General features: G+C 37.1%; 1 protein-coding gene across 11 annotated transcripts in view; it reads left to right on the top strand.

Annotated features, from left to right (window-relative positions):
• Positions 1 to 19,060, top strand: part of LOC144612792 (uncharacterized) — a 240,230-nt gene that overhangs the window by 116,274 nt on the left and 104,896 nt on the right. The window lies entirely within an intron of this gene.

Raw genomic sequence — 19,060 nt, 5'->3', positions numbered from 1 at the left:
TTTAGAATGGGAAATAGGGAGGATCTGCTTCGCCCTCCTACGCTCACCAGTGGCACAGCATTTTGGATATTCCCGTACAAATGAACTAGTAATTTATTTCTTACTTGTCTTGTGTGTGTTGTTGGCATTCTGAACTACTAACCAGGCGTAGTGGAGAGTAACAAAGGTGAGGCTGTCTGTTTTACGCACTGCAGTAGAGAACATAGAATGCCACTGCTCCATTGAGGACACTGGGCGATCAGCAGGGGAGGGCACCAGCCATATTGGAAATTTGGCAGCTTCAGCAAAGCACAACATGAGCACAGCATGACTTCAGGCGACATTGATAAAAGATGTCATCAGAGGCAGCATCAGTGAAATTGCACTTTCACCAGGCTTCACAGAGATTGGAGGCTTGCTGATAGTGCCACATGGAGCCAGAGCTAAAGCCAGAGCAAAAGAGGAGGAAGTTGTAGCTGAGAGGCCTTGCTTTTCAATACTGGTGGGGCATCTCTAGGGGACATGCAGGAGTTCTTGGAGGAGGCCTTTAAGAGGATCTGGAAGATATTCAATAATAGGTGAGGGAAGAATTAGAAAACGACTGTGTTTCTATAAATACGACTCTTTGTTACTCCCTAACTGGTAGGACCTGGGGAAACACTAGTGCTAAGGAGTTTGGACAGGTGTCTGGCATACCTTTTTCTTAATTCTAGTCACATCTAATATGATAGACAACGTGGGTGCTTAAAATAAATGCTTTGATTGGTTTTGTGATTCTAAATCTTTTATTTTCTTTTCAATGTTGTTGACCGTGAATGGGGAACTTTTACATTTATTTTTAGCATTTTGACAGCTTCTGTGTTACTGATTACTAACTCCATCAAGTAAAATGATACTGATCTATGTCCTGTGTACATGTGACAGGAGATGACGATGGGCAGTGAATATGTATGATACAGAAGAAAGTGATGAAGGGACAAAGGGAGGAAGATTTAGCAATGATATAGGAGTATCAAGTTTTAATCCACATTACTTTCTAAACCTCACAAAGACTACTTTTTTAAAATGTGTATTTATTTTGAGAGAGAGACAGAGAATGTGAGCTGAGGAGGGACAGAGAGATAAAGGATCCAAAGCAGGCTCCAGGCTCTAGAGCTATCAGCATGGGCTCGAACTCAAGGCCCTTGAGATCATGACCTGAACTGAAGTTGGACACTTAACTGACTAAGCCACCCATGTGCCCCGGCACTACTTTTTTGACGTTTTTTTTTTTTTTTAATTTTTTTTTTAATTTTTTTTTATTTTTGGGACAGAGAGAGACAGAGCATGAACGGGGGAGGGGCAGAGAGAGAGGGAGACACAGAATCGGAAACAGGCTCCAGGCTCCGAGCCATCAGCCCAGAGCCTGACGCGGGGCTCGAACTCACGGACCGCGAGATCGTGACCTGGCTGAAGTCGGACGCTTAACCGACTGCGCCACCCAGGCGCCCCCCCAGCACTACTTTTTTGATTAACATTTCCAATTTGAATTCCTAGCACAGTGTATGACCTATACAATATAGAAAATCAATTTTTTGATGATTACATATTTATTGCATCTGTGAATTAATATCAAAAAGAAACATTCCACAAAAATTGTACTTTGGACATGGACTGAGGACAGGAAGTACAGGAAGTGGGATGATAAAAAAGCAAATGGAATTGAACACAAAGGATTTTGAAGAGGGAGAGTGACATGAATCCATCACATTAAATCTAGAGCCACCATCAATTTAGCTGGTTTTCTTGGGTTTTGCTCTCTGTACAACATTGCCTCTTCAAACAGTAAGAAAATGTGCTTGTATTTTCTGAGAATATTTGTTGAAGGAAACTAAGGGCATAAGAAAGAATAGACTCTTGGCTGCATATGAACAATTTGTTCCAAAAAAATCAGACTTAAATGTTATTTTAGTGATAAAATGAAGACAATTTCAAGATCCACCTTACTGAGCCCCTGGCCTTTTATGCTAACTGACATCCCTGCATCATGATAACGTCCCTGTCTCTTTTGATGAGGCCATCTGAACGGGAGCAGGGGGGCTGGGGGAGGTGGGAAAATGCTGAAATGGCAATGGCATCTACCCATTGTTGTCCCCGTGTAGTCACATCAGAACAGCAAAGAACTGCCAACAGGTATGTTCAGAGTCATTGTATGAGTTCTGAGTATCAAAAACTGAAAAGATGTCTTTTCAGAATGGACAGTGGCATAAGCTCTCCAAAGGGAACAGAAACTATAGTCAGCCTGATGTATATTCTCAAGGTGAAAGCTGGGTGGTGCCTTTTCTTCCCTAAACATAGACCTTTGCTATAAAATAAAATGCCACAATCAATTTTTGGATCTCACTGCTACAGCACGTTCAGTTCTTTTAAATTAAATTGTGGTTAAAACCCCAAACAAAAATAAAATGAAAATAAAAGATCGATAAAGAAAAGAAAGAAGTTGTGAATGTCCCTGTCCTTGTGACCGGGCGTTGATAACAATGACAGTGCACTTTCAAGAAATGATAAAGGAGGTTTTGTCAATCTCAATGCACTCAAAAGACATCTTGTGTTTATTTGGGATGTGCTTATTTTTCACAAATTCTTGCCCTAGGAGTTTTTTTCCTTTGAGAGTATTTTATGAAACTGCTCTAGTAGAGATATGTCTATGTTCTACTGGAATTATTTCATTGATGGTTTCCTGCTCTCCATTTTCTCTAAACTTTTTTTTTTTTTTTTTTTTTTTGGACCTGTTGGATGGATTGATCCTTTAATTTCTTCTCTTTTCTCCCCTATTTTCTATTTCTTCATTTTTTTTTCTCTCTCACACACACATTACATATATCCCTGACCTTATCTTCCAACCCTTCTCTTGACTTCTTTATTTCTGCTGTCATGTTTTATATCTCTATGCTTTCTTTCTTATTCCTGGAATGTTCCTTTTTGTTTATAGCATCCTGCTCTTATTCCATGAGTGCAATATATTCTTTTATGTCTCTGAGTATATTGGTGTGTGCATATATGGGTGAAAAGTTTCTTCACCCATCAGTCTTGTTGTTTCCTATTTATTTGTTTCAGTTCTTATCTTTTGGATTAGAATCTTTCTTCAGATGGCTGGCAATCCTTGTTTGCCAACTCTTATTTAAGAGTCAGGGATAAAAAATCCAATTTAGAAGCTGTGAGAACTTTTGTAGAAATTGTTGACTGTGAACTTCAATAGAGGATGATCAGGGTGGAAGTTTGTTAAGAAATCCATCATATCAATATCCTTGGTTCTCTCCTTTGGTCTGTTCAAATTCCATAGACAAAATTCTTCATTTTCCTGCCTGAGAGCCTGGTGGGAAAAATATTGGCTTTTTTTCCCACTCAGCATAATTCTCTTGAGTTCCACCAAGTTGTTATGTATATCAATAGGTAATATAAATGGAATCATGAAATTGGCCTTTTTTACTCAGCATAATTCCATTGAGCTCCACCAAAGTGGTTGCATGTATCAATAGCTCACTCATGTTTATTTTATTTTTTTTTAAAGTAAAGTTTATTTATTTATTTTGAGAGAGAGAAAGAGAAGCAGAGAGAGAGAGAAAGAATCCCAAGCAGGCTCCCGTGCTGTCAGTGCAGAGCCCGATGCCGGGCTCCATCCTATGAACCATGAGATCATGACTGAGCTGAAACTAAGAGTCAGCTGTTCAACTGACTGAACCACCCAGGTGCCCCTCATTCCTGTTTATTAATGAGTGATATTCTGTGAAATGGATGTAGTGTACTTTGTTTATCCACTCACTCACTGAAGCGCATTTAGGGTTGTTTCCAGGTTTTAGCTACTATGAATAAAGCTACTATAAACTTCAACGTATATGTTTTTGTACGAACGTAAGTTTTATTTTCCTCAGAGTGTCCAGGAATAGGATTGCTGAGTTGTATGGTAAGTGCATGTTTAGTTTCAAAAGAAACTGCCAAACCATTTTCCAGAGTGTGGTGCCATTTTGCATTCCCACCAGTGATGCGAGTGATCCAGTTTCTCTGTATATTCTCCAGCTTTAGACATTTGTTCACTTTTAATTAGGATGTTTATTTTCTTATTGTTGAGTTGTTAGATTTTTAAAAATATTCTGGGTAGAGGATCTTTATCAGATTTATTTTGTAAATAGTTTCTCCCAGTCCGTGGTTTGTCTTTTCATTCTCTTAATAATATCTTTTACAGAGCAAAAGCTTTTGATTTTGATGAAGTATAATTTATCAATATTTTCACTTATTGATTGTACTTTTGGTATTTTATCTATGAATGATTATCTTATTCATGGTCACAAAGATTTTTTTCTGTTTTCTTCTAGAAGTTTTAGAGCTTTGGGTTTTATATGTATGTCTTTGACCCATTTTCAGTCACTTTTCATATATAGTACAAGGTATGGATCAAAGATTCTTTTTTATGAATATTGAATTGCTTCAGTACCATATGTTGAAAGGCTATTCTTTCTCCATGGAATTGCCTTGCATTGTTAAAAAATCAATTGGTCATAGTTTTGAAGGTATATAGACTGTCTATTCTGCTCTCTTGGTCTATGTATGCTTTTGCAAATGGCACAGCTTTATATTGGGACTTGAAATCAGATAATGTGAATCTCTCAACTTCATGCTTCTTTTAAAAAATGGTTGTGCCTATTCTAGTATTTTACCTTTCCATACGTGTTGTATAATCATCTTGTTAATATCTACCAAAAATCTTGCTATGGTTTTCATTGGGATTATAATGAATTTATAGGCCAATGTGAGAGAATTGACATCTTAACAATATCGAGTTCTAATCCATTTCGTATTTTTTGTTGCCATCGTAAGCAGTTGTGCCAATTATCAATTTGTTTTCTATATCCCAGGTTATATTTTTCAGCTCTTGATCCTCAGGGGCTAGGATGTTGTCTAGCATAGACTAAGCACTCAGTAAATATTTGTTGACCATTGGCCTTAATGGTAGAAAATTTGGGTTCTATTCCTGGCTCTCCTTCACTTATTATGATAGCTTGAGTAAGACACACAATGCTCCTGAGCTCATTTTACCTTTTACTGTTACATACTAGATAGCATGTAAACATATTTGAGCTCTATTTGTTCTGTGAGTCTACAACTGAGCCAATTTGACATAGTTGCTAAAACAGATCTTCCCCCCTCCTATTCTGGGTGGCTTATCTGAGGTAGGCAGGAGAATTAAGGGGAAAAAAATTAACTTACCAAAGTTTTTCTTAATGTACTCCATTGTTCAACTGAATTGAATACTCTTAGCATTAAATGTTTGAAACTTTATTTTTTTTTATTGAAGTATAATTAACATACAGTGTTCTATTATAAATGTTTGAAACTTAAAAAATGTGAATTTATTGAGATTGGTGGGTCAAGATGGAAGGAAAAAAAAAGTCATGGTGATACTTGCTCATACCTCCCTCCATTTCACAGTCTTGTAGGAGTATAATTTAGGGTGCGATATTCTCATAATCTGGGCATTTCTGCAAGGTGGATGTAACTGGCATTGAATGCTCTGATAATGATCACTCCTATGTGGTTGACTTAATTATACATAGTACTCTTTAAATTGAAAAGGAATCAGGTTGGCTTTATGGAATCATGCAAAATAGACAGTTGTGGCAACCAGAGCAATTCCACTCTATATTCTCCCCTCCCTCATCCACCCCATCCATCAGCAGTGGTGCCTGTTTCATTGCTTACTGGCCATTTATTGGCTGAGCTTGTTACAGCAGAAGAAGGTATTTCATTTTCATTGACTCTTTACTCCCAAGACTAGTTCAGAGAAGTGGTGGCCTAATTATTATGGGCTTAAATATTTTATCTTACTTAGGGAGACAACATTTAATAATCTTGAATTTTAATCATTCTTGTGGTCAGGTCTTGCTGACCCATATGAAGTTATATCCTTTCATGTACTCAAATGACTGCATTCTCAATTAAAACTTTCGAGTAAAACTCTCATACTATTCCAAAGGGAAGATAATTGCAATTGTATTTTTTTTTAGAAAAAAAGTAAAAAATTGTCATATTCACTACTAGTATTCCTACTCTACTTCTGCAGTTAGAGTTGTGTATCTACCACTCAACAGAAACTGTTCTTGCAAAAGTTTTTTGTAGCTCCATTTTGTTCTTCCTTTACTCTCAGATTTGTCTGAGTTACTTAAAGCCTCTGACCACCATTGCTGTTGGTGTTTTCTCCTCCGTTTGCTTCCATAACACATCTTTATGTTAGTTCTTTTACCTCTCTGGTTACTGTTTTCTTCCTCCATTGAAAGTTTTGCCAGACGTGGAGTGGCTTTGCAGTTATGGAAGATGCAGCAGTGACCTGGAGTAACTGTCAATCAGAGACCAGTTGGGGGCAGTCGTGGCAGGTGTCAGAGGCCCAAGTGACAATGAAGACCACCCCAATGCCTTGGCATTATGCAGCCCTTCTGGGACCAAGGGCACAAATGTAGAAGAAATAGAAAAGGACCTGAATTGACTGATGTTAATTTTTCATATCCAGAAGAATGAAAGTTCAAAATGGAAATTAAATTCAACTGTAGAAATAGTTATATCTTGGCAAATCTCAATTTGTGGCCTGAGATTCAAGTTTACCAACATATAGCACTTTCAAATGGTTCTGTCTTATATGTCATTTGACCCTGATAATATTATGATGAAGACAAATAAATTACAGTTGCTTTCCATTCAGAGTTAAATGAATTTCCCAACGTCCATGCAATCCAATAGCATTAAGGCAAGAATTGGATTTCAGGGCCTCAGCTCCACAATACCTTGCTCTTTCAACTAGATCACATAACCTTAGGAGTTGACTGGTTATTTAATAATTGCAGAAAAAAATTAATGATCCATCATCAATGAGACTAGTGTCAAGTCAGATCCAGAAGGAAAGAAGTGCTATTCAGTAGCAATAGAAACTATGTTTGTATGAAATACTTGTAAGTCAAACTAGTTGACACAGCCATCAATAGAACTGACTACTATGAGATATAAACTGAGCCATTCTACTTTGTCATTTTAGTGTCTAATAATGATTGCTTCAGACTTCAGAGTAGAGGGATAGCATTGTAGAGTTGGATTTAACCTCTTGCGAAGTTCTTTTATTTTGCAGGAAAGAAAACAAGGTCTAGAAAGGTTATGACTTTTTCAGGGTTGTATAGCTGGTTATAGTGATAGAAACAGAGTGAGCACCCAGGTTTAAGATTCATTAAGGTTTTCATTTTCCCTTGCACTATTTTACTTTGAGAAAACTAAAATGGTAGGATTTTTACTGTTTTGGATGAGCTGTAGAGGCTGAAGGAGTGTTAAGACATTCAAAGGAAGTCAGATTTTCTTTGTTCCGTGCTTCCTAGGCTAGATGTTCCTTCCTACCCATTACTAGAGTATTTCAGTAAGCCTATTAGAGGGTATTTGTGTTATCAAGGTAATAACCTTTCCTTGGAAAATATGAATATTTTTAGCTCCTGAAAGTAGAGTTTGTTTCAGAGAGTATTTGCTTAGGATGTGGTAGGTGGTGAATATAACTTTAGTCCATTAACTTCTATCTTTCATCATCATTTTCAAATAATTCTCTTTAAAAAACTTGAAGGTCTTGCAATTTTTGCCAGTCCTATGAGACACCCAGGTCTTAGACCCATGTGTTACTCTGCTGTGGGATGGTTATGTAAATTGCTGCACTTCCTGTTTGCTTATTACTCTTTATTTTTTTCCTTTTCCTAGTGCTTTTCATGATTTTTTTTATCTCAACTTCAATTACCTCTTCCTGTTTCTCCTCATCACCACCCCTGACAAATTGGGGAGTAAGTATACTTTGTTCCAAACAAGGATACTGTCTTAATTTATCAACCATGTGGTCAATTAATTAGCCTAAATTCTTGAACACCTGTCAAGTCTTGCTGAGTTGGCAGGTTCTTTTCCTTCCTTATTTTCATTTTATGCTTTCTCTTCTTGACTAGTCATTTGGTTAAGTTCCAGTGATGAATAATGTGGTTTTGCTCCAGGTTAGAATGTTTTTAAATTGAAATCTGACCCTGTAGTCTCTTTCTGTGTCCTATGAAAACAGATTTAACCACATTTAGTCTACCTTTACCTAATCTACATAATTTCCCAAGATTCGGTGTCAATTATTGAAGTGTTGTTAAGGGTTTGGATTCTGGCTGTTATTTCTGAAGCCTGGGCACTTATCAGCCCTAAATGAGGCTACTGCATTAGCCTCCTAACTGGTGTTTTAAGTCTTTTTATGTGTAAGGACTATATGTATCCCTAACCCTTCAAGTTTCATATACTCTAGCCGCATGAAGACACTTGATGTTCCCCAAGTATGTCTCGTGCCTTCTTTTGCTTATTCTATCTACATAAAATGCCCATATCCTTTTCTACCCATTGAACATTAGATGCCCAGCCATATAACAAGGTTCAACTGAAAAGTCATCTCCTCTATGAAATTTTGCTAACTCCTGCTATCTTAGATTGGGTTTCTGAGAAGCAGAGCCCAAGGCAGGGATTTAGGTGCACTTGATTTTTTAGGTGGAAACTTTAAGTGAGTGAGGAAAGCAGGACAGAAAAAGAGAAAGCAAGGTTGTTATCTTAGGAAAAGTTTGCCTTGGCCTAGTCCACTGGTGGTGGGGTAGGTGCCTCTAGAGCATTAAACATACTACAAAGTTTTCCCTCCACAATGTTGGTGGGGCCAGCCAGTCTTTTGTACCCCTATATTGATTAGTCATTGACTATCGGCTGTCTTGGGGGTTAGTGAATATTTCCTGTGACTGCCATCAACAGAGGGTAACTCTGTTGAGTAAGGGGCATTTGTGAGCTCTTAATAGTCAACACTGTCAGCACCCAGGACCCAGTAAATATGATATGGAGGTGCCCCAATAGCATCTAAAACATATTCTAAATTAGACTTTTCTCACCCCTCCTCTGTGCTTATACTTTATATAATTGTAGTTTGTGTATCTCTTATCAACTATCCCATTCTTCTTTAATCTTTGGAAAATTAGAAATATTCAAAGGCACCCAGAATAGTTTGTTCTTATGTTAATGCAGTATCCAGTGATTTCAACAGTAAAATTATAGCTCACCTTTAAAAAATGCCTTTGACAAGGGAAATAAAAGCAAACGTGAAATATTGGGACTTTATCGAAATAAAAAGCTTCTGCACTGTGGAGGGAAAAATTAACAAAACTAAAAGGCAACCTATGTAATGGGAGAAGATATTTGCAAACAACATATCTGATAAAGGGTTAGTACCCAAAATCCATAAACAACTTATCAAATTCAACACCCAAAAAACAAATAACCCAGTTAAGAAGTGGGCAGAAGACATGAATAGACACTTTTCCAAAGAAGACATCCAGATAGCTAACAGACACATAAAAAGATGCTCAGCATCACTCATCATCAGGGAAATACAAATAAAAATCATGATGAGATACCACCTCATACCTATCAGAATGGCTAAAATTAACAACACAAGAGACAACAGGTGTTGGTGAGAATGCAGAGAAAGGGGAACCCTCTTGCACGGTTGGTGGGAATGCAACCACTCTGAAGAACACTATGGAAGTTCTTCAAGAAACTAAAAATAGAACTACCCTATGATATAGCAATTGCACTATTAGGTATTTACTCAAAGGATATAAAAATACAGATTCAAAGGGGGCACATGCACCCCACTGTTTGTATAGCAGCATTACCAATAATAGCCAAATTATGGAGAGAGCCCAACTGTCCATTGCCTGATGAATGGATAAAGAATATGTGGTGTGTGTGTGTGTCTGTGTGTGTGTGTGTGTGTGTGTGTGTGTGTGTGTGTGATGGAATGTTACTCAGCCATCAAAAAGAATGAAATCTTGCCATTTGCAATGACATGGGTGAAGCTAGAATGTATTTATGCTAAGCAAAATAAATCAATCAGAGAAACACAAATACCATATGTAGATTTAAGATTTACATATGATTTAACCCATATGTAGAATTTAAGAAACAACAGATGAACAGAAGGGAAGAGGCGGTAAGAGAAGAGAGGGAAACAAACCACAAGAGAGTCTTAATGATAAAGAACAAACTATGGGTTGATGGAGAGAGGAGGGTGGGAGATGTGCTAGATAAATAATGGATACCAAGGAGGGCACTTGTTGCAATGAGCCCTGGGTGTTGTATGAAAGTGATGAATCACTGAATTCTACTCCTGAAACCAATATTTCACTGTATGTTAACTACAATTTAAATTTAAAAATCCCTTGGACTGTTTCAGTTTGTAATGCGAATATGAAAAAAAGGTAACTTTTTAAGGTTTATGACACTTGGGTTAAGGATATGAACTAGCAATTCATAAAAAATAATAGAAAAATCCTATAAGCATATGAAAAAACCAATAGCTTCATGATAATCATAGTAATACAATAAAAATTAAGATACAAAAAACACTCAAAATTGGCATCTAGTACAAATAATCTGAGTACCCACTGTTGGTATGGATGTGGGTGAATAGATACTCTTATACATTATTTATGGGAGTTTACATTGGCACAGTCTTTTTTGTTGTTGTTGTTGTTGTTTTGTTTTTGTTTTTGTTTTGGAGGAGATATGTATATCTAAATTATATCTAAATGTATGTCTAAAGTACACGACCTTTGATACAGTGATTTTAAATTTTGGACTTCAATCTAAAGAAATGATTGAAAGGTATCCAAAGAAAAAATTTTAATGAGTAAGATCTTCATTTCAGTACCACTTATAATAGTGAAAATTTACAAAAAAATATGTCTAAAAATCAGTGATTGATTAATTTTAAAATACTTAAATGCTAAGAATCTAGCCTTTGAAATGATATAACTACGTTTATTGACATAGGAAGATACTCATGTTACCTTGTTTAAAAAGCAGGTTATTAACAATAGAGAACTGCCTTCTATCATTTAGATATGACTCCCTGGCACTATAGCAGGACAACAGACTAGATAAAGGAAGAATATGGATATGTATCTTATAGCAGCTATGTTATATTTGCCAATTATTTAACTGCTCTGATAATTAGTATTATCAACGGCAAAACAGTAGTAGAAATAGTACTATTCACTTGGCAGAAATGTAAGAATTGGAAAAATGTTTTTAAATGCCTAGCATAATGCTTGGTGCTTAGCAAACTTTTAGTAAATGCTAAGAGCCATCACTACTCTTACCACAACTACCACCAATTCTATGCCTGTATCAATTAAAAAGGAGGCACACCTACATGTAGAACAATAAGAAGGTGATTGTGGAATGAGGTCTATTTGATACATACACATTTTTTTCAAATTTTTTAAATAATTTATTTATTTTTTAATTTATATCCAAGTTATTTAGCATATAGTGCAACAATGATCTCAGGAGTAGATTCCTTAGTGCCCCTTACCCATTTAGCCCATCCCTCCTCCCACAACCTCTCCAGTAACCCCCTGTTCGTTCTCCATATTTCAGAGTCTCTTATGTTTTGTCCCCCTCCCTGTTTTTATATTATTTTTGCTTCCTTTCCCGTATGTTCATCTGTTTTGTATCTTGTAAGTCCTCATATGAGTGAAGTCATATGATATTTGTCTTTCTCTGACTGACAAATTTTGCTTAGCATAATACCCTCTAGTTCCATCCATGTAGTTGCAAATGGCAAGGTTTCATTCTTTTTGATTGCCAAGTAATACTCCATTGTATTTATACACCACATCTTCTTTATCCATTCATCCATCGGTGGACATTTGGGCTCTTTCCGTACTTTGGCTATTGTTGATAGTGCTGCTATAAACATTGGGGTGCAGACACATACACATTTTCTTTGCAATGAATATCAGGCTAAATCAAAGACTCATGGAATGTTTATGATAGAAAAGATCTTTAAAGTCAACTTGGCTAACACTCAAATTGTGAACAAGACTCAGAAAGTTTGGAGGATTTCTGCAAGATCCCTCATTGTCAGAGCTAGGAGCAAATTCAGATCTTCAGATTCCCATCTGCATTCTCTCTGCCTTAACACAAAAGCCTCCACAGAAAAAAAGAAGCTCTCAAAGATGCACACTGAGGGGTGCTCAGGGCACTGGGACTCTTTCTCTATACAATTCCTGAACTCTTCTGTCCTGTGGACAATTGAATGTTTCTTATTTTCATTTGTCCAGGACTCCTTTCATTTCTTCTCTTTATTCTTTGGTGAATTCTTCCTTTTACTGTAATCCTGGAGGAGCCACCAGTAACATTATCCTGCACCTCCTGGCCACAAAGAATTGGGGCTATACTAAGTCTGGCCATCCACGGCACCCCATCTGCCTTGTCACACCTCTAAGGCACATGAGCTAAGGAAGGTCAGTAAGAATCCTTCTATGAATTTTTAATTGGAGAGAGAAAAGCTCTCTCTTGACAGGAAAGAGAAGCTCCACCTTTCCTTCCAGAATGCTAAGTTGGGATGCCATATGCCTGCATTTGTCTGTGCCATGTTCTCCTCTTACTCTACCAAAAGGACAAGATCCAGATATGGTCGAATAGAATGAATGAGACACACAGAGAAGAAAATCCCAGAAATGGTGAAAGGAAGTCTAGATAGTACCATAGGAGTTAATGACATCCCTGAATCTAGTTACAATGAATACTTTTCTCATTCATGGACCAAGTTCTTTCTCTTGTTCCCTTTCCTTATTTTTTGAATATTGAAAGCAACAAATCTGTTCACACCACATCGCTTATTCTGGCCTTCAGTAACTCCCATCTATATTTTTAAGACATCACACCCATTCCCTTCTGTATCCTCAGTTATTAGCCAGAACAGAGGAGGCATCCTGCATGCCTAGATTTCCTCCTGGCTTTGTCTTTCAGCTGCTCATGCTGTGGTGAGATGAGCTATTTGGAGGTGAGACTGAAAATCTATCAGAGGAGATGTCTCTGATTTTCATCTTTTCCTCGTGAACAGAAGTAGAGATTTTAGAGGTAAGTGAATGTAACCCTGTCATTTTACCAATGAGAAATCAATGTTTTGGAAGCATTTCCTGAGGTGAAATGTAGCGCTTGATTCAAGTATCTACAAATTTATGGTCCAGGGATTTTTCCTCACTGAAGCCTGTCCCTCCAACCTCACTGGGGTGATTTTCCTCTCCTGGAAACTTGTGAAAGATCCCTATTTCCTTGGTTCTGATGAGTGAAAGGAGAGTTTAGATCACGTTTGGAAAATGGACCCATCCCTCTACAGTAATAAATTTAACCTAATTGCATGAATGCTAAATTCTGTAAAATTAATGTGAATAAGTGTGGGGTCTTTCACAAAGTCTGTTGTAGTTTCCTATGTCAGTTTATCCAAAAATACTCAAAGATAGAATGTTCTGTGTCTTTTTACGATTCCAAAACTAACCATCTTTATCAACTTCTGAATGGCTATAATAACATGACTATTTCTGATATCATTTCTAACATAAACATTAGTGTTGTGTTTAATTTTGCTTGTCATCAACAACCAATAAGACAGATCACAAGTCTGAAAAATGCATTAAAGTTTTTTTTAATGTTTCTTTTTGAGAGTGAGGCAGACAGAGCATGAGCAGCGGAGGGGCAGAGAGAAAGGGAGACACAGAATCCGAAGCAGGCTCTAGGCTCTGAGCTGTCAGCATAGAGCCCACTGCAGGGCTTCAACTCACGAACCAGGAGATCGTGACTTGAGCCAAAGTCAGATGCTTAACTGACTGAGCCAGCCAGGTGCCCCCCAAAAAAGTATATTTTAAACATAACAAAGTTAATTTGTTACAGCATTAGAAGATTTCAAATCCACCACAAAATCTTTGTTAGGAGCCATATGGAGATGTACCTCACTATTTTCATTAACTTTTTTTTATTAAGGTATAATTGACATATGACAATATATTAGTTTGGGATATACAACATAATGATTCTGTATTTGTATATACTGAAATGATCACCACAATGAGTATAGTTTCCTCCTGCCACTACATGGTTACATAACATGCAATATAATGTTATTGACAATAGTCACCATGTTGTACATTCTATCCCCAAAGACTTATTTTATGACTGAAAGTTTATATCTCCTACCCCCTTCTTCCATTTTCCCACTCCTCAAACCCTCCCACCCATAACCATCAAATTTGTTCTCTGCATCCATGAGTTTGGTTTTCTTTTCTTTTCTTTTTGTTTTGTTTTTTAGATTCCACATATACATGAAATCACATGGTATTTTACTCAACATAGTATTCTCAAGGTCCATCCATGCCGTCACGTCTTTATCCATTCATCCATCAACAGACACTTAGGTTGTTTCTATATCTTGGCTGTTTTGAATAATGCTGCAGTGAACATAAAGGTGCATATACCTTTCCAAATTAGTGTTTTCAATTCCTTCAGATAAATACCCAGAAGTGGAATTGCTAGATCATATGGTAGTTCTACTTTTTAAAAAAAATTTTGTAATGTTTATTTATTTTTGAGAGAGACAGGGCATGAACAGGAGAGGGGCATAGAGAGAGGGAAAACTAGAAGCAGGATCCAGGCTCTGAGCTGTCAGCACAGAGCCTGACGCAAGGGTCAAACTCACATACCGTGAGATCATGACCTGAGCCAAAGTTGGACGCTTAACTGACTGAGCTACCCAGGTGCCCCTCTACTTTTGTTTTTGTTTTTGTTTTTGTTTGTTTGTTTGTTTTTTAGAAACCTCCATACTGTTTTCCATAGTGGCTGCAGCAATTTACAATCCCATCAACAATGTATGAAGCTTCCCTTTCTTCCACATCCTTGCCAGCACTTGTTATTTCTTGTCTTTTTGGTAGTAGTCATTCAGACTGGTGTGAGGTGATATCATGTTGTGGTTTTTATTTGCATTTTCCTGATGATTAATGATGTTGCACATCCTTTCATGTGTCTTTTGGCCGTCTGCACTTTGGAAAAATGTTTATTCACATCCTCTGCCCATTAAACAATTTTTTAAATGTTTATGAGAGAGAGAGAGATAGAGAGAGAGAGATTGAGAGCAGGGGAGAGGCAGAGAGAGAGGGAGACACAGAATCAGAAGCAGGCTCCAGGCTCTGAGCTGACAGTGCAGAGCCTGATGTGGGGCTCAAACTCATGAACTGTGAGATAATGACCTCAGTTGTAGTTGGATGTTTAACCGACTGAACCACGCAGGTGCCCATCCTCTGCCCATTTTTTAATCAATTGTTTGGTTTGTGTTATTGAGTTGTAGAAGTTCTTTATATATTTTAGTTACTAACCCCTTATTGGATTTATGATTTGTAAACATGTTCCTTCATTCAGTAGGTTGCCTTTCAGTTTCATACTGCTGTGGTCAGAAAAGATTCTTGGTATGATCTCAGTCATTTTAGAGTTATTGAGACTTGTTTTGTGACCTAACATGTGATATATCCTGGAGAGTATTACATGTACACTTGAGAAGAATGCATATTCTGTTTTTTTTTTTTTGAACGAAATCGTCTGTAAGTGTCTGTTCAGTCCATCTGCTCTAACATGTCATTTAAGACTGATGTTTCCTTATTGATTTTCTGTCTAGATAATCTATTCATTGATGTAAGGGGGTTATTAAAGTTCTGTACTATTACTGCAGTGCTGCAATTTCTTCCATTAGGTCTGTTAATATTTGCTTTACATATTTAGATGTTTCTATGTTATGTTGGGTACATAAATATTTACAAATCTTGTATCTTCTTGCTTGATTTACCCCTTTGTCATTATGTAATGCTCATCTTTGTCTTTATCTATCTATCTATCTATCTATCTATCTATCTATCTATCTAATCTACCTATCTATCTATGTAAGTAATCTCTACCCTTAATGTGGGGCTTGAATTCAAGATCCCAAGATTAAGAGTTGTATGCTCTACTGACTGAGGAAGCCAGGCACCCCTCTTTGTCTTTTATTATAGTGTTGGTTTTAAAATCTATTTTATATGATATAGATATCATTATCCCAGTTTTCTTTTGGTTTCTATTTGCATAAAACATCTTTTTTCATCCCTTTACTTTCAGTCTGTGTGTGTCCTTACATCTGAAGTGGGTCTCTTGCAGGCAGCATATTGATGAGTCTTGTTTTTTTAATCCTTTCAGCCACTAGATGGCTATATGATTTTTGATTGAAAAATTCAGTCCATTTACATTTAAAGTAATTACAGATAGATATGTACTTACAGTAAAACCTTGAATTGCAAGTAACTTGTTCTGCGAGTGTTCCTTAAGACAAGCAAACATTTCTAGTAAATTTTAACTTGATAAATGAGTGATGTCTTGCAATGCCAGTAGTATGCGATGCTGAATGTCATGTGATCACAACTGAGCCAATGGTTCTTCTCTCTCTCTCTCGCTGCAGGATTGTGGGTGATCATCTCCCAGGCTCAGAAGCTCAGTCTCAGGCTGTGGTGTTTGGCAGAGATCAGTGATTTCTCAGAATGTTGGAAGGTGCCTTCAATTGGCACTAGTGTATTTTTTGTCACTTCAAAGCACCTATGGACAGTCTTGCTTTTCTATACAAAAGTAAGCTTAGGAATGCTTCGCTTCATTCTAGGTCAGGCTGCCTGCAGATATAGGCCCTTTCCTCTGCTGCCTTATTGTCAGTTACATTAAATACAGTATATTGCAATAGTATTAATACTGTACTGTAGTCAACATCAGTGTGAGCATATACAATACAGATTCCACTGAGGCAATAGACAGCAATGATTCTGTTAGTGATAGTGAAAATCTTGGGGCGCCTGGGTGGCTCAGTCGGTTGAGCGGCTGACTTCGGCTCAGGTCATGATCTCACGGTCCGTGAGTTCAAGCCCCGCGTCGGGCTCTGTGCTGACAGCTCAAAGCCTGGAGCCTGTTTCGGATTCTGTGTCTCCCTCTCTCTGACCCTCCCCCGTTCACGCTCTGTCTCTCTCTGTCTCAAAAATAAATAAACGTTAAAAAAAATTAAAAAAAAAAAAAAGAAAAGAAAATCGATCTACACAATAACCCTCCTCTCTCTTGTCTCCCTCACACCACCCACGAAGGTGTTCAAAAGTAAGTGCGGGTTAATTTGTTTATTTTTCTTTATATTTTGTATTTTCCATTATTTCGTATTATATCTAGTATGGTAATCATTTTTATATAAATACTTTTGGGTTGTGGAATGAATCATCTGAGTTTCCATTATTTCCTATGGGGAAATTCATTGTGATATGCCAGTGCTTTGGATTACAAACATGTTTCCAGAACAAATTATGCTCACAGACCAAGGTTTTACTGTATTTCCATTTTCTTAATTGTTTTCTGGCTGTTTGGTAGTTTCTCTCTGCTCCTTTCTTCTCTTATTTGTGGTTTGATGTCTTTGTTTAGTGTTATGTTTAGATTCCACGCTCATTATCTTTTGTGTATCTATTATAGGTTTTTGCTTTGTGGTTACCATGAAGCTTACATATATCAGTCTATATATAGATACATCTGTATATCTGTATATATATATCTACCTAGATAGATATATCTGATATATCTATATAGATATATAGATACATATATCTATTTGAAGTTGATAGCAAGATAAGCTTGAACTCATTCTAAAACTCTATATATTTACTCCCACTTTCACATTTTATATATTTGATGCCACATTTTACATCTTTTTGTGTGTCCTTTAACTAATTGCAATCATAGCTATTTTTACCATTTTGTCTTTTAATCTTTATGCTAGCTTCATAAATGATTAGTCTACTACCTTTACTATATATTTACCTACACCAGTGAGATTTTTACTTTCATGTCTTCTCTTGTTACTAAGTAGTGCCCTTTGTTTTTGACTTAAAGAAATCAATCTAAATTAGCTAAATTTCTTGTAAAGCCAGTTTAGTGGGGTGAACTCTTGATTTTTGCTTGTCTGGAAAACTCTTCATCTCTCTTTCAATTCTGAATGATCACCTTGCCAAGTAGAGTATTCTTGGTTGGAAGTTTTTGTTTTCCATACTTTGACTACATTATGCCCCTCTTTTCTGGCCTGCAAAGTTTCTGCTGAAGATAGTTTAATGGGGGTTTCCTTGTATGTAACACATTGTTTTTCCTCTTGCTGCTTTTAAGCTTCTTTATCTTTCACTTTTGGCCTTTTAATTGTAATGTATCTTGATGTGCATCTCTTTGGGTTCACCTTATTTGGAACTTTTTGGGCTTTCTGTATCTGGATGTCTGTTTCCTTTCTCAGGTTAGGGAAATTTTTAGCTATTATTTCTTAAAATAAGTTATTTGTCCCTTTTTCTCTCTTCTTCTGGGACCTCTACAGTGCAAATGTTGTTCCACTTGATGTTGTTTCATCGTTGCTTAATTTTTCTTTTTCTTTTTGCTGCTCTGTTTGGGTGAGTTCCATTTCCCTGTCTTCCATGTCACTGATCCTTTCTTCTGATTCATCTAGTCCACTGTTGAACCCCTTTAGTGTATTTTTTTTTTTTTTAGTTCAGCTCTATGACCTGTGTTTGGTACTTTCTTATATTTTCTATTTCTTCACTGAAGTTTTCTCTGTGTTCATATATTCTTCTCCCAAGATCAGTGAGAGTCTTTGTGATTATTACTTTGAGCTCTTTGTCAGGTAAATTTCTTATCTCTCTTTCATTAAGGTCATTTCCTGGGGTTTTACCTTGTTCTTTCATTTGAAACGTATTCCTCTGCTTCTTCATTTTCTTTGACTCTCTATGTTGGTGTCTATGTATTAGATAAAATAGCTATTTCTCTCAGAATTGAAGGAGTGGTTGCAAGAAGACTGAGGGTGTTTTAGTTTGCTGTCTGTGCAGCGCCCTCAGTGGCAGCCTTCCAAGAACTGTCTCTCCAATTGTTTTACTTCTGTGGTTCAAGAAACAAAAGCCCTACTGGCTACCAGAACCAGATATTCAAGGGGTATCTCCTGTGTGGACTGTGTATACCCAAAAACTTAGGTGGGGCTTCAGGAAAGCACCAGTCCAGGGCATGCCCTCTCATTGGATTTAGTGGGGCAGGGCCATGGGAGAATACAGGAGTGAGACTAGCGGCACTAACAAGGTATAGGGAGAGTATAAAAATGGTGCTG

This window comes from Panthera onca, chromosome C2 (genome assembly GCF_046562875.1).
Source record: "Panthera onca isolate mPanOnc1 chromosome C2, mPanOnc1 haplotype 2, whole genome shotgun sequence".
NCBI lineage: Eukaryota > Metazoa > Chordata > Mammalia > Carnivora > Felidae > Panthera > Panthera onca.
Note: the sequence above shows the minus strand (reverse complement) of the source record. Positions and strands in the feature narration are given on the sequence as shown.